Source organism: Siniperca chuatsi, linkage group LG7 (assembly GCF_020085105.1).
Source record: "Siniperca chuatsi isolate FFG_IHB_CAS linkage group LG7, ASM2008510v1, whole genome shotgun sequence".
In the NCBI taxonomy this organism is placed as follows: Eukaryota; Metazoa; Chordata; class Actinopteri; order Centrarchiformes; family Sinipercidae; genus Siniperca; species Siniperca chuatsi.
The window spans coordinates 767,915-790,000 of record NC_058048.1 but is presented as its reverse complement, the minus strand read 5'-3'; the positions used below and the strand labels follow the sequence as shown (position 1 = coordinate 790,000).

Below are 22,086 nucleotides of genomic sequence, written 5' to 3'. Positions count from 1 at the left end.
CTCATGCCCGGCTGAATCAAAAGCTTTTTGGAAATCAACAAAGCATGCATGAATTGTGTCTTTATTTTGATTTACATATTTATCAATTAGTGTGTGCAGGGTGAAAATGTGGTCAGCTGTACTATAATTCGGAAGGAATCCAATCTGACTTTTTGGTTAAGACACTGTGCTCGATGAGGAAGTCAAATAACTTCCGCAGGCTACAACTTATACAGATGCCTCTGTACTTGTTGGGATTGAATTTGTCTCCATTCTTGAAGATGGGTGTGATCAACCTGTCACTCCACCTTTCAGGGAAATGACCCACACTTAGTACCAAGTTCAATATCTTTAGCATTGCCAATTTGCATTTTCTGTTGGTATATTTTAACATTTCATTTAAGATGCCATCAGTCCCACATGCTTTTTTTGGGCTGTAGAACCTTCAGTTTGTCTTCCACTTTTAATTATGTGATAGGTAATCCAGTGGGGTCTGATTATTCTTAATAGTTCTTTCAAGATCTTTGAAGTTTTTCTTAAATCTGTGTCATAGTTTAAGGTTTTGTCACTTCCTGTTATATTTTGTAGTGTGTTCCTTCCCTTGTATGTCTTGTGGTTTTACTTCCTGCCTGCTGTTATTCCTGCCTGGTATGATTCCTGCCTTGAGTTTTGTTTCTGTCCTGTGAGTGTTCCTCACCTTTGTGTGTGTCGCCGTTTGGTGCACTTTTTGTTGTACCTGGTTCCTGTGCCCAGTTCCCTGGCATTCCTACCGTGAGTTCTGCTTTAGATTCTTTGTCTCCTGTGGACCTTGGTTGGATTCTGGATTTTGTACTTTGCCTGCTCCCTATTTGGACTGTTTAGCCACATCAGACTCACTTCCCTGTTTCCACCACTGCCAGCCGGTAATCCATTTACCTGTTGCCTGTTCTTTACCTGTCTGCCTACCGGTCTGCCTGTACCTGCCTGTAAACCACATCACCCCCAATAAACACGGTAGCCATCCGGCTACTTCACCTCATACCGCTTCCTGGTCATCTGCCTTTGGGTCCACATACCACTACATAGCACATACGACAGAATGACCCAACCCATCATGGACCCCGGAGAAGTCGACTCTCATGGGGGAGTTAAAGGAAGTGTTCTCCACGCTAAAGACATTCAGCCTCTCCATTCAGGGCTCTGTGGATATCCAACGCAGGCATTTTGTATACTCCTTAATGAAGAGGACAATACTATCCAGACCCAGGCTTGCAACTCTTCCCATTCTGGTAGAGAACCTTGCGGTAATCTCCAGCATGAGGCAAGATTTGCAGCCCTACCTTGACTCCCGGCCCACCAGCAACCAGCCAGACTCCGGGCCCGCAAGTCATCAGCCTGCACCCCGGCCTGCTGGTCTCCAGTCAGCATCTCAGCCAGCTAACCAGGTGGTACCTCAGGCTGTTGCTGTCTTGGTGCCTTCTGGGAAACCCTCCAGGAGGAAGCGTGGCTCCCACAGCTCACCTGTCCAGCTTCTCGCCTGCCCCGCTGCCCAGCTGCTCGCCTCCCCAGCTGCCCAACTGCTCGCCTGCCCCGCTGCCCAACTGCTCTGCTGCCCAGCTGCTTCGCTGCCCAACTGCTCACTTGCTCCGCGGCGGCCTCCAGTCCCTGCGCCGCGGCGGCGGCCTCCACTCCCTGCTGGATCACAGCAGCCATCACTCCCTGCTGGACCGCAGCAGCCCCCTGTCTCTGGACTCTTTGCTGGACCGCAGCAGCCCCCTGTCCCTGGACTCTTTGCTGGACCGCAGCAGCCCCCAGTTCCTGGACTCTTTGCTGGATCGCAGCACCCCAACACCAACCCCTTGCCACCGCTGGACCGCAGTCGCCTCTTTTCCCGGCTGGATCGCAGCAGCACCAACCCCTTGCCGCTGCTGGATCGCAGCCGCCTCCTGCCCCGGTTGGATCGCAGCAGCACAAATCCCTCGTTGCCACTGGATCGCAGCCGCCTCCTGTCCCGGTTGGATCGCAGCACGCCGCAAAACCATCTGCTGGGTCGCAGCATGCCACAGAATTCTCTGCTGGATCGCAGCAGTGTCCTCCTTTTCTGCCGGAGTGGCAGGCTCTGGGTTTCCGGACATCACTGGTTCTGCCAGCTCCTCTACCAGTTTCTCCATCGCCGGCGCCCTGTCCTGCTGTCCCGTTGCCGGCCCCCTGTCCTGCTGTCCTGTTGCCTGGCCCTGATCTGGTTCGCCGGCCTCCAGAGGGGTCCCGCCCTCGTTGCCGGCCTCCAGAGGGGTCCCGCCTTCGCGGCCAGCCTCCAGAGGGACTCCGCCTTCGTGGCTGGCCTCCAGAAGGGTTTCGTCTATACCGCCGGTCTCCAGAAGGTCTCAGTCTTTGCCGCCGGCCTCCTGTGACTCTCCGTGTTCGCCGCCGGCTTCCTGAAACTCTCCGTCTTCGCTGCCGGCCTCCTGTGACCTTCCTCCTGTGCCACCGGCATTCCGCCAAGCCTCCAGATGGTTTTGATCTTCGTCGCAGACCTCATGAGGTCCTCAGCTCCACACATGTCCAGCCCCTGGGCCGTCCACCTGAGGTCCTCAGCTTCGCACATATCCAGCCCCTGGGCCATCCGCCCAAGGTCTACCACTTGACCCTTGTATCCCTCTTCCGGACCCCCTCCGCCCACCCCAGAGACTGGATTTCTTCACTGACCATTGCTTCCTGGTACTGCTCCATCTGTAGCTCTTCTTTATTTTGTACAGCTTACAGGGCTGAGAAGATATGTTACCTGTCTCTGCTCTTTTCATATACAAAGTGATTTGAGAGTGACCTGATAGAGGTGCTTGTTCTTTCACCATGAATGCTCCCAGAGAGGTTTGATCTAAATCTGTTAAATCTGTTATAGCATAATCAACAGTGCTGCTGCCAAGTTTTGAACAAAACGTATAACGTTCAAAGGAGTAAGACTTGTTTTCCACTCTTGTTTGTGTTCTTGTCATAATTATTCCTGTTGGGAAGGATAGGGATGTTAAGGTTAGTTCTTCACCAGTTCTAGCATTTAAATCTCCATTGATCAGCACAGAGACCTGGGCCTGGAAATGACTGATCTCTTCTTCTATGGTGGAGAAAATCTCGTCATTGAAATATGGAGATTCTATTGGGGGAATATAAATTGCACATAAAAAATAGTGGGAATTATATATTATAAAATTTTTAACCAAATGTGATATTTCCCTTTTTTCATTATTTCTATTGAGTCTGCTAGTTCTGACACCATATCAACATGCCCCCCGAGTCTCTACAATGGGTGACTACATTTAGTTTAGTTGATGGGACTATAAACTCTATAGTTAGGGGGACAACCAGTGGAGGCATCTCCTTTGCACCAAATCTCCTGCAAAATAACAATATCAACATAATTAACCTTGTCTAAGTAGTCAATGTTTCTACTTTTTAAACCAAATAAATAAGAGTTTAAACCCTGAATATTCCAAACAGATATGCTAAATGATTTAATTTCAACTGTAACAGATTTTTATTTTAAAAAGAGAAGAAAGAAATAACTGTTCTGAACATAAAATAAATTTACAATGTGATGATTTCATAGACCATAAATTTCAAGTTTTTAACTTGTGTGTACATACAGTGTTTAGTTTAGTTTGTGGCCCCTTTTTTAAAGAACCACTACCTGCTCATTACCACTGGTCATGACTATCGCCCATAAGCATAATGTACTCAGCATGTCCTGGATGGCTCTCAGTTCACTGTGGGCGGGGCCTGCTGCTCCTCTGACCACCTTGGAATAAGGACAGTATGCCTGACTGGATCTGTACCTGCTGCTGCAGCCACTGTGGAGGTGGTGGTGTTGATGCTGTCCTGAGGTCTGTGCTGTGATGGTGGTTGTAGGTTCGGCTGCTTGGGCCTGGGTTGGTAGGCTCTCCTCTCCTCTCCTCTGCTGTTGGCAGGTCCTTGGAGGTGCCTCTCAGTTGAGTGTTCCTCTTCGGTTCAGTGTGACATCTTTCAGTTTCTTAGCGAATAGTGGAACTGCTTCCTTGAAGAGGTGTACATGATCATAAAGATCTTGTACACTCAACTCATTTGGCCAGAGTTCACAGTCTCTGGAGACGCTAACGTTCACTTTCTGTATTGTGTGTGGGTGGAAATCCTTCCTGGGTAACAGAGTGGACATCACTATCTTAGAGTTAGGGAATTCAGTTGAATTGAATACGCTTCATTGGCATGAGTGTAACAAAGACTCACGCACACACACAGAAAGAGAGCCTCAGAAAGACAGATAAGAATGATGTATGGACCATCACACACTACTTACAGCCAGTTGGTTGCAAACATTACAGTCAGTGAAAGGTCAATACCAGGACTGCTAACTCCAGCTAATTTAACACTCAAAGTGAAATGAGTTGAGTTGGCAGTTTCTACTCATAAGGTTCGGAGACATACCAATTATCTCCTCTGTCATCTTCTGTGGATAGCTGTGGTTAAGTGAAGAGAAAACATGCTCCAACAATCAATGTGATTCAATCAGTTCATAGCTGAATTACCTTCCACACCGAAGCTCATCAAACGCTCTCCTAATGAGCTATCGATCCCCAAAACGCCACCATGCACTGCTTTAAACACAGAATTTTCCCATTTCCTGCTGACAAGGTCTCTCGCTCTGAATAACAACATCTATCAAAGGCAGGAAGGGAACCGGCTACTGCAGGGGCCAGCTGATTGGTAAACACCTTCAGCAACAAACCAGAAATTGACTGAGAGGTTGGTGCTGTCAAGCAACTCTGCTCAGAAGAAAAAGAGGCAGTCACAAGCTGTTTGGCCCGCACTGTATTACTGAGCCGACCCACGACACATAGTCTATTTATTAAGGTCAGCAGCAGCTCTGCCTCTGCTCCACAGCTCTGCACTGAAATTCAACCTTTTTCTAAGGGCAGAAATATAAAGATCTGTCTCTGTATTTCTTCTCAGCAGGCCTTTCTCTCTGTTTTCGTGCATCTCAATGAGTGGGTGATGAGAGTCTCTGGTGGCCAGTAAATTATGCCACAGAGAGACTTACTCCACTGATACCCAGCTGTTTCTTCTGAACCTTTACATTTCACGGGCCTATCAGCATAATTTCAGTACAGCATACCACTAAGCAGCCAAACCTATAACAGGAATACATTTCTTTCAAATAACAGGAGAGGCTGAGGGGTTTTTTTACAACGAGAAAAACAAAAATACAGCTGAGGTTTGGTGGGACCTATAGCTGTTCTAAAACAGGCTGGGTCAGGACTAGATTCCCACTGACAAACAGTAAGCTGATCCACAGCAAGGCTTCAAGTCTGAACCCCACTCGCTGCCCTTCGAGGCTGCAGTGTTCATTACTAATACGATAGTGTTGGATGCAAAAAACACACTTATGATTTTGCTACTCTGTGAGCTTTTCATGAGTACACTACATAACTACATAACAGGTCATCGAATCACCAAAATTCATATGCTCAGCAGAATTTATGGCAGTCTGCCCATTTAATTATGTTATAAAGCTACCTTGTAAGTAAGTGAAAATTTTAGTTGAAGGTTCTTATATACTATATGTTTAATACAGCCTGACAAATAAATTCACCAGCTGTTAGCTTATCACAAATATATCAGCAATGACACATATGTTGGCTGATACATAACAAGAAATATTAGCACAGAGATATGTTTGAGGTCATTTAAAGAATGACAGATTTTTACACTGTAAAATGTCCCACTCACTAGATATCTTGGTCACTATTTTATAAAAACTAATTTAAGGGATCTTTATCAAAAATCTTTCTTTATGTTATGCATTTCTGTAAGAACAGTAATATCTGCCAATTATCAGACCTTTTAAAGTCTCACATGTCAGTATCAGCTTGAAAAAATCCAGAATCGGCCAGGCTACAGTAAGTGCAGTAGTACTTTTTACCTATACTGACTGGAGAAATATGAACATGTTTACTTCAATACCCTTTGAAGCTAAAGTTTTCAAATGTGACTTTTCAATTTTAAAGACTTTACCTGCTGTACAGTGGACAATATCAAAAGCAATAAGCAAAACAGGGCCCCCAGTCTATTGAATTTACATTTACATGTCACCACGCTCTTTTGGTGTCAAAATGAAAATGAAAACGGCATTTGACATTTCATTTTCAAAGACTTAACCTGCTGTACTGTGGACAATTTTCAAATGTAAATTCAAATTTGAAAATTAAAATGCAATATAAACAATGCAGCCTCTCATTTCCGGTCACCTGTGCGTTACTGGTAGCGTATATTTGTTGCTCTAGATCATCCCTAACTATCTGCTATACATTTAAACGTACATTAGTTCTGCTTGAGCACTCATAGCTCTCTCCTTCTTTTAACGATTTTCTCACTATTCCCAGTTTTCTATTATTGCTAGCTACCGTTCTTTAGCTTAGCAGCTAGCAATGGCTTCTCTCTCTCCCTCTCACTCTCCTGCACTATCCGGCTCGGTGTGTTAAATGTTTAGCTATTCCTCTGTCTCCTTTAGTGATAATGGTAAATGTAATAAATCTAGTTTATTTGTAGCATTGGTGGCGAGGCTTAGTGAATTGGAAACACGGTTCCGCACCATGGGAACTCAATCATAAGCTGCTGTAGTTAGCCAGCCCCCAGTAGCCGATGCGGACCGACCAGGTAGCTCCTGTTAGCTGTTAAACCAGGGAGGCTGGGTGACTGAAACTCCTTAGTGACGATGTCTGCCCTCCGACCACTTAAATTAATAAAACCAAAAGTTAACAGAAGAGGAGTTATACATAAAAACCTAAACAAAAACACTGAAATAGCACAACAAAATAGGAGAATTAAATGTGGAATCTTAAAATCAGATCTCTGTCATCTAAAGCTGTACTAGTGAATGATTTAATATCAGCATATCATATTATGAAGAATATGTTAGCCTAAATGAATCCACTCCGCCCAGTCATATTAATACTCACATTCCTCGAGACACCGGCCAAGGAGGTAGAGTTGCACCCATCTTCAACTCTAAACTAAATAAAAACTCATTTGAAAGCCTTGTTCTTAGTCTTTCACACACAACCTGGAAGAATCTCGTTTAGTCTGGCAAGATAGTCAGGAACGGCACTTAGCTGGTTTAAATCCTACCTATCAGATCGATCTCAGTTTGTACATGTTAACGGTGAGTCCTCCGTGCACACCAAAGTTAGTCACGTTGTTCCACAAAGTTCTGTGCTTGGACCGATTCTATTCACCTTATATATTATTAGGAAACACTCCATAAACTTTCATTGTTATGTGGATGATACCCAATTATATCTAACGATCAAGCCAGATGAAACTAACCAGTTAGCTAAACTTCAAGCATGCCTTAAGGACATAAAAACCTGGATGACCTGCAATTTTCTGATGTTTCTGACAAAACTTAAGTTATTGTACTTGGCCCCAAACACCTAGGAGTTATCTTTGATCAGGATTTATCCTTTAACTCCCACATGAAACAAACTTCAAGGACTGAGGTTTAATAATTTAAAATAAACAGTGAGATTAAACAGAAATTAGTACATTTTCTATAAACTGACTACTCTTACCTGGTTTTGCAGATTTGCCACATATCTTGTTAAATGTAACAGGAGACTTTGATGAATTGTTTTGTGGTTCTGTATATTTGATATGTACATATGACACAAGTCAGAAAACCAAACTTTATATCTCTCTTCTGATCCTTGGTTGTTAACTTATAATATTCACATCTGTGTATAAATAATCACAGTTGTGTATAAGTTATTATGTATGCAAGAAATATAAGACGGAATTGAATATGGCCTTTTAATGAATAATCTACATTCTGACAAAAATGCCATTAATGTCTTCCTGTGATTTGATTATTGCACATATTGATATTAAACTTAGTTCCACAATTGTACCATAAGAGAAATCAACTGACTTAGAGCAACAATTTAATAAATGACTTTATTGCACATTAAAAATAGCAGTAAAAATAGGATCTATCTAGGATCTTTTAGGATCTATCAATACACAGAGATGGACCAAGGTCAAGGTTAATATTATAAAGAGCATGGTCTAGACCTGCTCTATAGGAAAAGAGCAATGAGATAACTTCTGTTATGAATTGGCGCTATATAAATAAAACTGAATTGAATAGAAAAGGTGAGCTTAATTATCCTAAGACAAATGTACATACTGAAATGAGGTAGTAGGCTTTCAGTGCTGCATCACAAATAGTAGCATCAATAAATAAAAATAGTTGACATGATAACACACAGTATAGAAATAGTCACATTACTTTAATATGTGATGCGTAGTTTAAAAAGCCAGTGCTGAGGTATATTAGTACTGGAGGCTGGGGTGCAAAGGGAGAAGACATTAGTTCATAAAGTTGAACACTGATATGGCTACAAGTGTTATTTTCAATAAAAACATATAACATTAAAAAATATCAGCCATCACATAAATTATGACAGTCTTGGCCAGGTGATGGGCTTAACAAAACAAAGAAATTCTATAAAAGGTTGACTTCAACAATGGAGAAAATGTCAGGAATGGGCACTTCACTGTTGTTGGAGTTGGGCTTCAAGGCATTTAGCAATACTGTGTAAAAAGACTGTTTACTGCAGGGATGAAATGAACTTCATCCCACAAAAATAGCCCAGGAGTACCAAACCGTATCTGATGGTGATGAACAAAGCTGCTACTTAAACAATGAAGAAATGTAGCCATAACACTGTTCACAAGCCTGCAGGCGTTGTCTGTCTTCCCTAGACTGGCAGCAGCTGTTCCACCTGCATCGCTGGGTGAGGCATGTAATGCAGTGTGGAGGCAGTGATGACATGCAGGTGATGCAGGGCCGAGCTGGATGCTGGTGACCTCCTCAGGTCATTCAACTGTAGTGGATGAGGAGGACATCTGGTACTGCTACTGGACTGGTCAGAGAAGGTTCTTCACCTTAGAACCCAGATCATCCACACCAAGGTGGGGCCTCATGGTCTCCACAGCTCTCTAAGCCCCACACTGGACTGATGATCCAGACTTTGGCTGTGGATGGAAAATACATTGCATTAGTGCCTGGTGTATCCTGATGTAGGGTAGTGACGAAAAGTAAAGTAGTAAAACCCTGACTAGCTAGCTATCATATGTTAATATGACTGCAGTATTCTCCTGTTTCAGAAATACTGAATAGAATTATATCGTCCAAAACAGTCTGCTATAGTGCCTTATGATATTCAGAGAAAAGAAAATAGTACTCACTTGCGTGGTATTGTGTGGGTGCAGCACGGTTCCAGCAGTCAGAAGAATACATTTCTCTGGAGATGAAAGAATCAACATTTAATCATTCCAATAAATCTCTGTTGATTGTGACACTAGCCACCAACACTGAAATGGGCCGAATCTGCTAATAAATAGCTTAGAGCAACTAAAGACTTTTATTTAACAGTGGCATTAATATTACATTTCTAATTGTAATATGGTGTAAACGTGCCAGATTTAGACAAAAGGCTCACATTTAATTTCCATCTGCTCTTCCTGGAAAGAACACGTTAAGATAACACACTAACACAATAGTGGTAGCTTTTTATTATGGTAAATGAAACCCAATTTTGTATTTCACTGTCACTCTTAATGCTTAATGTACCAAGTTAATATTACGAATAGTGTGAATTCACAAAAACTAATTTTAGTGTATCAACACCATTGCATTATTTCTGAGTGCAATCAACATATCTTGCTAAATGCCTTTATTGATACATCTCTCAAGCTTCATCTCACTCCTTTTCCTTCATATGCACAATGAATGATACATTCTGGTTCTTTTAATCTGTGTGTTATGTTAACGCAGAAAGCTAGTTGGAACATTGTATATAATATTCACCAGTTAACTTGCTGGGCGTGGAGGTTGGTGGGTCACTTGGATCATCCCTAACCTATTATCATCATGAAAATATAATAGGCATGTTAGTGACCAGTAGCATTAGCTAATCACGACTAAGGAAGGAGGCAGTGCCATGCTCTAACCTTTCTCCAATGAACACGTGCCAGCTGTGGTATTGTAGTGTAGTATTGCATAATTAATGTACTGTTTACATTGTAGAGTACCAATAGTTGTCATGGTTTTGGGTTTTTGTCCTGTTATTTCCTGTTTTATTTTGAAGTGTTCTCTTCTCCTCATGTGTCTTGTTATTTTACTTCCTGTCATTGTTTGCTTTTCCCCCCAGTTTTGATTGTTTGCCCCGCCCTAATTAGTTGCACCTGTGTCTCGTTGTCTCCCCTTCCTAAATGTATTTAGAGTTTTTCCTTTGTTCAGTGTCAGTTCATCATTGTACCTCATGTCAAGCATCCCAGCCTTGTTCTGGGGTTTTTGTTCTTTGTTTTTCCTGGACCTTCCCCGTGGATTGGACTTTTCTGCCTGTTTGTACTGCTTCTTTGGATTTGACTTTTGCCTGCCTCACCATCCCGTAAGCTTTGTACCTTTTTGTTTAATAAATCACTAAATCACTAAACCGCACCCACTCTGCTTATGTATCTGCATTTGGGTCCTACTCTTGCTTTCCTGGTTCCCAGGCTTGACTACCCTACAACAATCTTTTTTTTACTGCCTGTGGGCTTACTTGATGGAACTAGTTTTTATGTGGTGAGCAACAAATACGCATCAATATCATGAAATATAGCATGTCAAAGACCTATGGTCTTTGACATGCTATATTTCACTAACATTAGGCTACAGGCTCCCCTGAGTGGCTTCTAGCCCTGAAATGGGACCCCTCGGGCTAGTGGCTTATGTTGTCTAGGTAAGTTAGGTTAATAAGGGATTGAAATGCTTGGTTGTTTACCACAGAAATTATTCTGCCATCAGTGTTGTCGCTAATACTGTAAATCAGTTCGCAACCAGCAGTAAACTTAGCTAAGTTAATTTGCTAGTGTTATCTTATGTTGTTAGCAAGCTACTTATGTTACCCAGGCCTAGCTAGCATTAGCTTGTAATGTCTCAGCATGAGGATGTAGATAAACAAAGTGCCAACAACGACCCTACTGTAATAAACTAATGTCTGAACTCTAGGTTGAACACATGGACCTTTTATCTGAGGTAGAAAGCAACTTACCCATCAAGAACAGTGTCGGCGTAGTCGAAGTGAAGTGCTGGCTGTTACCCAATTTGTTAGTCACTGAACAAGGAAGTGACGTCCTAACTGAAGACCCGCCTTGATGAGAGGACTGAATGACTTTTCATTTTCATGTTGACCCCAAAAGAGTGTGGTGACATGTAAATGCAATAGACAGGGGGCGCTGTCTTGCTTATTGCATTTGAATATTGTCCACTGTACAGCAGGTTAAGTCTTTGAAAATGAAATGTCAAATGGCATTTTCATTTTCACGTTGTTAAAAAATTTCATTTTTTCATTTTGACTTAAATATTGCTTGCTTAAAAGGTTTCAGGTTAGATGGTTTATATTTCATTTTCAAATTATAATTAACATTAGAAAATTGTCCACTGTACAGAAGGGGACGACTTTGAAAATTAAATGCCAAACAGCTTTTCTATTTTCATTTTAATAGTCAACACCTATACAAGTATGTCGAAATGAAATTTTGATTATTTAATTTTGATTTTTACACAAATAACATATATATGGAAAATTAGAATGCTTTTGTGGAATTACATTTTCATTTCCAAGTTTACATTATCAAGAGCAGGTTACTTTACAGTCTCCAAACACATGCCTGCTTAAATAATCATATTAGCAGAACTACAATTATTCACCGGTAATGAGAGCAGTCACTGTGGCTTGAGGTAAAGGAATGTTTAATTGATGTTTTCTGCATACACTGGCAAGAACTTCATCTCTTTCTGTGCATGTGGATGTAAAAAGGGACTCTTGGCATTGTGTCAGCAAAATCTGACACAGTAAATGAATAGCAGTGGACATGATTTAACATGACAAAGAACTTACTGTGAATTATTCTGCTGGCTGACTAGACAGCTGTCATAGAAAAGTGGCTTCTTTTGAAGGCCGATATAGTAATTAATCTGAACCTTGTGGATTCAAAGTTTAATTTCCAGGTTTGGCTCGTGGTCAGATGAGCCTTGGTGTAGGAGAGGAGAGGCAGGGTGTGCAGACTGCTTCGACAGCTGGGTACAGGCTAACTATTCTGGCTACAGCTTTGGCTCAGACTGACCAAAAAAAACAAGGAGTGCAGTAAACATGTTTTAAAGGGCAATTATGTTGCCTTTTCTTCATAGGACAACTTGTAACAAATGTCTCAAAGGGTTTAATTTTTCAAATTTCCATTATTCACAAAAAAAGAGTATACACATGATGTAATGACATTTCAAAATGCACCTGAAATAAGTGTTACTATACAGATAATTGGTTAAATCGACTGATGAGCTGGCTAATTGGCTACTGAGCACCAGAAAACACAACATTCAACAGCTCATCCAAGGTCAACCCTAACTGTGTGTAGTGGCTCCTCAGTGAGTGTGAGGGTGTAAGTAGACAGACGTAGGGCTGCAGCTATCGATTATTTTAGTAATCAAGTATTCTAATTCCATCGAGTAAGAGGATAAAAAATACTTTTGCTTTTTTAAAGAATAGTAAATATACAAAAGAGAAAATAAGACAGGTCTCTGGTTTCAACATTTCAACAAATCAACATTTTTATTGCTTAAATTGCATACAATATTATGTCAAAACTAAACCCATTTAGTGCATTTAAGTGCCACATTACATTCTGGATTTTAAAGAAACATTTCTGAAATGCAAACACAAGGTTTATATCCTTAGGTTGAAACTTGTAGTTCTGAAACTACAGCTCAGGTATAACGTAAGCCTTTACTGTCTTTGTGGCATTTGTAGGAGGCAAAAATTAGCCTTCATATACCTTGTGTCAGGCCGCTCTGTGGACTGGATGCAGAGACCGTAATTTTATGCTTTCATTTCAGTCCTGGACAAATGTATTTGTCACTCACGCTGTCGTGCTCACACTTACTGTTATCAAACAGTTGAGCCTGTAGCAAACGTGAAAGTGAAAGAAAATGAGCCACAGTGAAAGTCTTGTTTGTGCTAGCAGGGGTCAAAAACATTTGCTGCTGTGCAAAAGCCATGATTAGTTTTGTACTGTAGGTTTGCAATGTGTATCCAAACAGGACTAAAATGACTGGAAAGCCCTTGCATTTGAGAAAAGCGCAGACATGGATAATCAAGGTAAATTGAAATGCTGTAAAAAATGAAATTACCAAACCTCACAAATAAAAATTATTTCAAAGGTTTAGACAAATCATAAAATGTTCTCACTTCATCCTGGTGGTATCTATCCATGTTGAGTTTCAGATATTTCTGCCACGAGCCCAATAGAATGGAATTTCGTTTGTGGTGCAGAAAAGACGCATGTTGTTTTTAAATGTAATTTGTAAGTCCTATGAGCAGTGCAAACATACTTCAATTCAGTTCGATTATATTGGGTGGTTGCAGAGGTTCTCATAACATTGACACATAAAACTGAAACTATGTGCATGTATAAATACCAAAAGAAGGTGAAGAGAATTTTTTTTGTGTGTGTAATTTGGTTGAAGAACCTCAATAAGGGATGTCCCGATCATGTTTTTCGATCCGAGTCCTTTTAATACTGAGTAACAGCCGATACAGAGTCCGATCCAATACTTATATTTACATAGGCAAGTATCTTTTGATGGGGACGGGCTTGGCAGCCCTGGCAGGAAGTGTCCTTTTTGACGGGGTCCGGCGCGGCCTAGTGACAGACTGATGGCAGCGTTGAGGTAGTTCCCTATAGTTTCTGTAATAACAGAATCACAGACGTAATCACGGAATTGAGAATTTTAAAAAAGCTATAACAAATTCCATAGGGCCCTACATTAAGTCAGTGCTAAAAGCTGACTTGAGATTTGAAAATATGACTGCGTAATGTGTTTATAAACAAGTCACATTTAGAAAAATCAACAACTATAGCAATGTACAGTCTTGGAATGCTGTTTTCAACAACAAAAGAAATTAAATTAAAATAAATAATATCAAAGTTTTGCACTCCACAAAAAACTTGAAAAAACTCCTGATTGGCTACTGTGCTAGATCAACCAAGAGATTCAAACTTATTACTTTAAGGTCAAGGGGAAAATCGGCACTTGGAGCATTCAATTTGCTTATAATTGTGCCTTCTCCTTCATAAGCACTGGAGTAAAAAAAAAAAAGACTGGGGAGGTGAAAGCAAGCAAAGTAGTATTGCTATTAAAAATAGCCACAGGCCAAACACAAAACATGGGGATATATATTAAAATTAAAATATTCAGTGTTTCAGCCAGTTGAACAAAGGAGGCCAGATGTGTTGTTTATGTTGTAGCCAATTACAAGGAACTCCCAAATTTGAAGACGAGAGAGAGAGAGAGAGAGAGAGAGAGAGAGAGAGAGAGAGAGAGAGAGAGAGAGAGAGAGAGAGAGAGAGAGAGAGAGAGAGAGAGAGAGAGAGAGAGAGAGAGAGAGAGAGAGAGAGAGAGAGAGAGAGAGAGAGAGAGAGAGAGAGAGAGAGAGAGAGAGAGAGAGAGAGAGAGAGAGAGAGAGAGAGAGAGAGAGAGAGAGAGAGAGAGAGAGAGAGAGAGAGAGAGAGAGAGAGAGAGAGAGAGAGAGAGAGAGAGAGAGAGAGAGAGAGAGAGAGAGAGAGAGAGACTAACAAACCGAAGCAAAAATACAAATACAGCAAGCGCCAAACGTTCAATACACTGGCAGAAACCCTGAGCTCAGGTTCAAAACTTACATAGATCATCTTAAATTATTGATATGATGTGAAGGAAGGTTCAACTGGAAAATGCGACTGAAAGTGACATGACTCGATCAGCTACAGAGAAGACCTATCACTCTGTTGGAGTTGCAGGAACAATAAAAGTACATGAATGTTACAGTATACATCAACAAATTATACAACAAATAGGCCAAGGACATCAACATAACACATTGATTAAAATTAGCTCTAATTTTACAAGCTTCTGCAGATTGTTCCACTTGTGTGGAGCATAGTATTTAAGAGCCAGTTTCCCAGTGTCAGTACTAACATGACGATTTTCGAGGACCAAATAGTCTTGGGACATAGTGCAGTGTGAAAATTATCTATAGTTAAAAAGACATGTGAGATACCCAGGACGTTTCACAAGAAGTGCTTTGTAAATCAACAGAATTACATTATAGTGCCCATGCGCCAGCCTGCATGCTGCCTGTGGCCGTTAAAGAGTTTCCCCTCGGGGATCAATAAAGTATTTCTGATTCTGATTTCTGATTCTGATTCAGAGTGCAGTTCTCTTCTCACAGCCAACGAATGCCAACCAACTTTCTTCTATAGTATACAATGATGCGTTCTAAAGCCAGGAGGATACTATTTCAACTGGTGTCCCATTAAGAGTAGTAATATTCACTGCAGAGGAACTGTTAAGTCAGTTTTCTAGAAAACAGCATGCATTTTGTTTTGTCTGAGTTTATCAGTAATTTAAGATCAATTAAAGTTTGCTGTATAGCACAGAAATCAGAATGCAAGTTTTGAACTACCTGGGCAACAGAGTACACTGTTGGACAGACGACAGCATCGTCCTCATACAGATCCATTGTACTGTTTCTAATGTTTACACCTAATTAATTTATAGAAATTGTAAATAAAAGGGGTTCTAAATTAGAACCCTGTGGCACACCTTTGTTAACACTCATAAAGCTGGACTGATAGCCATCAGCCACAACAGATTATGTTATACCACTGAGATAATTTGCAAACCAATTACACAACTTTTCATCAAATCCAATAGATTCCAAAGAATTTGATGAAATAAAAAGGGCTACACAAACCTGCTTGTTATCTAATGAACTGGCAACATCATTCAAGACTTCATGCTGCCATTACAATACTATGCCATGGTCTAAATCCTTTATCTCCTGTGTTGAAATAAAATGTTCTCACCTCATTTACCAGTTTCTCTAACCCTTTAGCTAGACATGACAGTTTAGAAATTGGCCGATAATTATTTAGCTCATTGGACTGACCTACTTTATGCAAAGGTAGGACGTAGGCTGTCTTCCATAGGTCAGGGATGCTTTATGTTACCACAGTCAGATTAAAAATACAAGTTAAGCATTCTACTAGAAATGGACCTGCTAATAATAAAAGCCTAGGCTCTAACTGATCAGCCCCAGTGGACTTTTTTGGATCAGTAGAACAAAGAGCATTTCAAGATTCGTAAAAGTCTGCAATGAAAAGTGTGTTTGCCTAGCAAGGTGCATTGTGATCAGAGACAGTGGGAGGAAATCCGGCATTTTCAAATATATAACCTGATGAAATAAAGTGTTCATTGAATGCATCACATTCTCTTTCCAACTGAGATAGTGGTAGAACCTTGAATTATTTCATTTGGTAAGGATGAAGTAGGATTATGTGACAATGATTTAACCATTTTCCAAAACTTTGCTGGATTACCTTTACTTTCAGATAGTGCAGAGACATAAAATGATGATTTGGCATTTCGAATGGCAGTGAGACACCTATTAAGCTGTTGACAAAATATTGGCAACCAGTGGATGATTTAGTTATTTGTGCCTGCCTGCCCTTTCATATAACATTTCAGCAATTTCCAAACAAAACCGAGGATGGTTCCTGTTTTTGAATTTTAAAAAATGGTTGAGGTGTTGTTAATACCCATCAGTTTGAGTCCTAATTTCTGTGAGATAAGTCTAACTCGAGTCCAAGTCTCAATTCCACAGCTCTGGGAAGAACAGCACTCTCCCTATTTTGTGCCATACAGCCATGCAGTAAAAAGTAGATTCCCCTCTAAATTTGACCTGCTGGCACACTCTGTACTAAAGCTTTGCAAGTAAAAAGCCAAGAGTAGTTTATAACTATATTTTTTTTCAAATAAAAATACTAATCATATGATCTGCTTAATGAGGTAGTTTAAGCATAGTGTTAACTGTTCCTGCTGCAGCTTCCAGACCATGGTCAGGAAGCACTTGGAAGACTTTGTTTTTGTAACCCCTTTCACGTTTACCCAGCAGCTGGGAAGCAAGACACAGGAACTTCTTGAGTATTGAGGAGCTGCAGCATTTATTCATGTGCAAACTGTAACCTACACTGTACATTCACTGCCACTAGACAACTTCACTGCTAACCTTTCCTTCTGCTCAGATCACCAACACCTGTCTGCTCTGAGTGCAGACACCGTCTCTCTCTCCTGCTGGCTCAACCACACACTCACTAGCACTGCCCTGTTCCTTAAAGGAGCCACGCTACTCTTATAACAATAGGCTATAGGGATGAAAAGTAAGGAAAGACCGGGTGAATAGACATCATTGCCATCAGATGAGAGCAAAAAAAGCACCATACAAATATGAAAAACGACAAAGAGACAATACTGCTGGGCATCTGGGCTGACACAACCACCATTCAACAGCATTCCAGCAGTCGCTGAGAACAATAGCAGGCCTGTTAGTGCGCGCGTGCACGCACCAGCAAATTGCACAAACAGTGGGGACAAAGCACCAGTACACAACAAGCACCCCCTCAGCCTGGATGAAGAGGGGGAACCAAAGAAATCCCCCAACTCTTTCCCTCTCTCTTTCTGTCATACACACATAGAGACGGAAGGAGGGAGGGGGGCCTGCAGAGTTCTGGCATTTGGCACGAACAGGCACTCACAAAGCCCTCGGGACCCCAGAGATGAAGGGAAAAGCGAGGGGGAGGGTGGAGGAGGAGGCCATTTTCAAGCAGGCAGCCTGTGGAGCAAGGCGCTCAGGGAGAAGGAGAACAAAACGAATGGAGGGGGGGCCTCCATCTCCCCCTCCCCCCTCCATGTGGAGGTCAGTGTGGAGGTCAGCCACTGCAGACAGCAGCGGTACAGCAGCTCCTCTGCAAACTCTCATGTACATGTTATCTGCAGTGATGCAGTCAGAATCCAGATAGGCTACGTGCAACCACACAAGACTCACTTTATCACATACTGTAACATCTATAATATAAATTGACAGTATACATCAAAGTAGGTACTGTCAAATTGATTGAAGCAGCAGCCAAGCACTGGAAATACCAACGTTTCCAAAGATATCAGCTATGTCAGGCCTGAATTTTGGAGAAATGTGAGTAAAATCATCCATAAGCATGTACAGGTTTTTGACGACATTTTTGACATAGTGTCATAGTTTGAATATTTCACTCAGAATCAACCTCATGAAGCTTCAATTAAGTGGTGGAATATGCAGATTAGAAGATTATTTTCTCATCTTTATCTTACTTTTTACTATTATTATCAAGTGGGTTTTATTTTTTTATTCTCCATCTCCATGTTTACATTAATTATGGCATTCTATCCCTGTTTTTATGTTAATTTTGTCTTTATGTGAAGCACTTGGTGCATGTAATTTCTTTGTTGTAAAGCACTTTGAGCTGCATTTCTTGTATGAAACGAGCTATACAAATAAAGTTTGTTGTTATTGTTATTATAATTGTTATCATCATCATCATCATAAAAATGTGGATGTTTGCCATCTTACCCAGAGTGAGATGAAGAGAAAAATATTAGTTTAATCTACTGTATGTGTGTCCAGCACAGTAATAGGTTCAAGGCAAGTTCAAGATGGTTAGCCCCATTGCTAGCCTTGTAGTCACATCATATAAATAGCCTTAATTAGCTAATAGCAAAAGCTCTGGTGTGGGAGAGATGTAGCCATTTTGCTACTTGGTTGTTGATACTTGTGTATAGGTCTGTCACAATAATTACGTTATCTACTTATCATACAGTATATACGATATGTAATTATCGCCTGTCATGATATCGACTTATCGTATATGGACATGACCTCAATCATTTTTGCTGACCTCGATATTGCCCATTGTGTTTACATGCATGTTTTGTTTTTGTTTTTTACATTAAAATGTAATTTTTAGCCAACATGATGCCAGAATAAACAGCAGGGTTTCCCCTACCATTACTATATTGCCTGTTAAGAAATGAATGACTCTATAGCCTACCCCTGTGCCAAATGTTTAATATTTATTTAAGTGCAATTTTTGTTAACAGTCCATTTTATATATTGTTTTGGTTGTTTGATTTTATTTATGTTTTTATTTAGGATGTTTAAATATTAAACTTCACATTCCAATTGCAATGTCTGAATATTCTTAAGGATTTTAAGTTAATTAAAAAGGTGTTCTTGTATTATTATGCTTATCATTATATCAGTGGCATAAAAAATGGTCTTAAAATGACAATAATATAATTTATCGCAATTATTTCTAGGTCAATATATCACCCAACAGAAGTAGTTATTGTGACTGGCCTATCTGTGTATTACTTTCACAGAGTGGGTGACGGTCTTGCTGTCAGAAAATCCAGATATCTCGATTCAGAATTACAACAAGGAGGCTCACCTGAACGTTATTTTTTCCCCATTCAGCTGCTCATATTTACGGTGTGGATGTGAACACTAAAACTTGACTTTGAGATGCTGGGTGCGGTCACTGCACCCAGCAGTCAAGAAATAATTTCAATGATAACTGCTCTTAAAACCACGTCTTTTTTATATTTATATTTCTACACATGTCAAATAAAACACATGCAATAGGTAAAACCTTCATAAAAGTTGTAAGACTTCACTTTTTATGCAGCTAAGCCAGCAGTTTTCTCCTGTCTCCAGATTATGTGCTAAGGTAGGCTCAACACATCCTGGACATATCTCTGGACACACAGCGATGAAAGTGATGTGGGTGCAACAGTGAACAGCTATAAAAACACCAAAATGATGGAACTTTTGCTTTAATTATTTTTGATAATAGAGAGCCATATTCCTGACATTATCTCCAGGCTAGCCTCTGTACTACTAGCTTACATTAAAAGTTGCTAAGCACAGAAATTTTAAATAAACAATGATATTTGATTGTTTTAACATTTACAATCCTTATGGGGAGAACAATGAATAAAAGACATTCTTTTCAGTTCAGCTCTTTTTATTACATAAAATGTGCTTGTTCCAATACTTCATTGAAGCTATATGAGTAAAATATTCAAAACCTGGACAACATGTTTTTTATGGCTGCACCATTCCCACAAATTAAAAATTCTTAGTTCAAACAAGCTAATTTCCAAATATGCCAGACTGTTCCTTTAAGGGGAAATCTGAGAAGGAAACAGGGTTTGGAAGGTTAGTTTAGAAGCCTACCATACAGGAAAACACTGCAGGCTAAATGACTATTTTTGTTGTTGCAATTTCTTTGGTACCTGTCTAATAACTGGAGATCAGGGATTATCTTCCACGTCAGTCGCTAGCTACAATTAACAACAGCAAGAAGGGCGAATGCTATTTGTTACAGTAATACACATATCTTTTCAGTCTACAGAGGGCCAGGCTGAGTTCCAATCAACCTGTGCAAAACAGGTGAAAGAGAAGGAGGTGATGAAGGAGGTGTGGGGATAAGAGGTGATGAGAAAGGTGTTGGGGAAAGAGGTGAGGAGGAGGAGGAGCTGTAACACAGGCCAGCACAGGAAGTAAATAGACAGCTGTGTGGTTGTTTGGGCACCTGCCTGCCAGAGAAAGGTGAGAGGAATAAGCATTCACACACTCACACACACAGTAACAGATGTATAGTGCACTGGTATGTGTGTGCTTGTGCATGTGTGTGCATGTGTTAAACACTTATGCACAGAAATAAAAATGAAGCTCCACCCTGACAGAGCAGCCCTTCACTGACTGCTGGTAACATTTATGATGCAGCCTACCTCTTTACACACCACACTCACACACACACACAAACACTTACTATGTACATGCACACGTTTTCACTGAATGCCCATGGGACACTTTATGCCAGCCCGAGTTGTTGCTTCAATCTGCCTGTCTGCAGCAACACACACATTTACCTCTAAACTCTAAAATGTCGGCACTGCCATCACAGTCAGCCTGCAGGACTCCTTCACTGTGACAAAAAAGATCCAAGGATTTTTGCAACTGCTTTCAGGCTTCCAGCTGATGAAATGGCACACTTCACTCCCAGAGCGTTCTAGCTGTGGCAGTAGATGTGCCATACTGCAGGCCTCAGTGTTACCGAATTACAAATTAACATAAAGGCGCAGGGAAGGCCTGCTTTGTGAGGCTTTTTTTGACAACAGCAGATACTGAAGTTGCTGTATCAGATGCGTAATCGATAACACAGAGTTGCACCTGCCTCCATAGAAAATCGATGACATGGATTAAGCTAAACCTTTCTATTAATCCACAACTTGGCCTACTAGATACCAAATTGTATAAAATACAGGTCGCAAAGCGAGGAGAAAGCAATGACAGCTACACAGCGATTAGGTCCGGATGGCTGCAGTGGGAACCGGACTCTCAGCTGTCCCATGCAGCTGCAGCTGGAGCCCTGCAGCCCGCTGTTCATCAGCAGTCACCGCTCAACTGTTTTCCCTCCACACTGTTCGCTATCTCTGTTAGTGCTACGTGGAGCCACACAGCTGCAGCACATTACAAACAGTATTATTATACCAGATGTTACATGGCTCAGGTCACCCACCTCTGTCTTGCAGATTTTTGCAGAAATCTGAAATCAAAACGCATCAACGGCTGTGGAAACCCGTCCGCCGCATTTACACCGCACGTTTGTCCGCACACCTCTAACTTTCCCCACGTATCTCAGCAGGGACTGCGGCTCTACCCGCGGGACTCACCCGGCCATGCTGCAGAATATCCCGGTGAAAAAGTCCGTCCTACTCAGTATCATCCACACCAACAGAGCCGCTCCGAGACCGACAGACTGCTGACTGTCCGCTCTGCTCCGCGCTCTCAACGCTCTACTTCTGCTGCTGCTGCTGGAGCCGCGCGCTCACGACGGGGCCGGGGCGCGCTCAGGTATGCGCGGCCACAGCGCAGCCTACCGGAGACTCCACAAATGTTATGTCTTGCACTGCATTTTTAGAGCTTCTCTTTACATCCCGACATCAATCATTGAATCAAATGCTCTAAAAAAAAAAAAAAAGAGAAGAAAAAAAATCCGGTGTCTGTGGCTGTAGCAGGCCCGTATAAGCCTTTTCCAGCAAAATTTATCTCGAAATTGGTTAAATTTAGTTTTTGCCTGCAG

The 22,086-nt window shown here is 41.2% G+C and overlaps 1 protein-coding gene across 15 annotated transcripts in view; it reads right to left on the bottom strand.

Annotated features, from left to right (window-relative positions):
- Positions 1 to 21,860, bottom strand: part of fat3a (FAT atypical cadherin 3a) — a 284,665-nt gene extending 262,805 nt beyond the window's left edge. For 5 of the 15 annotated variants that reach the window (XR_006378550.1, XR_006378549.1, XM_044202272.1 and 2 more), the window contains exon 1: positions 21,677 to 21,837. The gene's annotated coding sequence lies outside the window, so the exon portion shown is untranslated. Of the gene's footprint in view, positions 1 to 21,522 lie in introns of all 15 variants that reach the window. The other 10 variants (XR_006378547.1, XM_044202263.1, XM_044202265.1 and 7 more) reach the window with 6 other exon arrangements.
- Between the last annotated feature and the right edge of the window lie 226 nt (positions 21,861 to 22,086).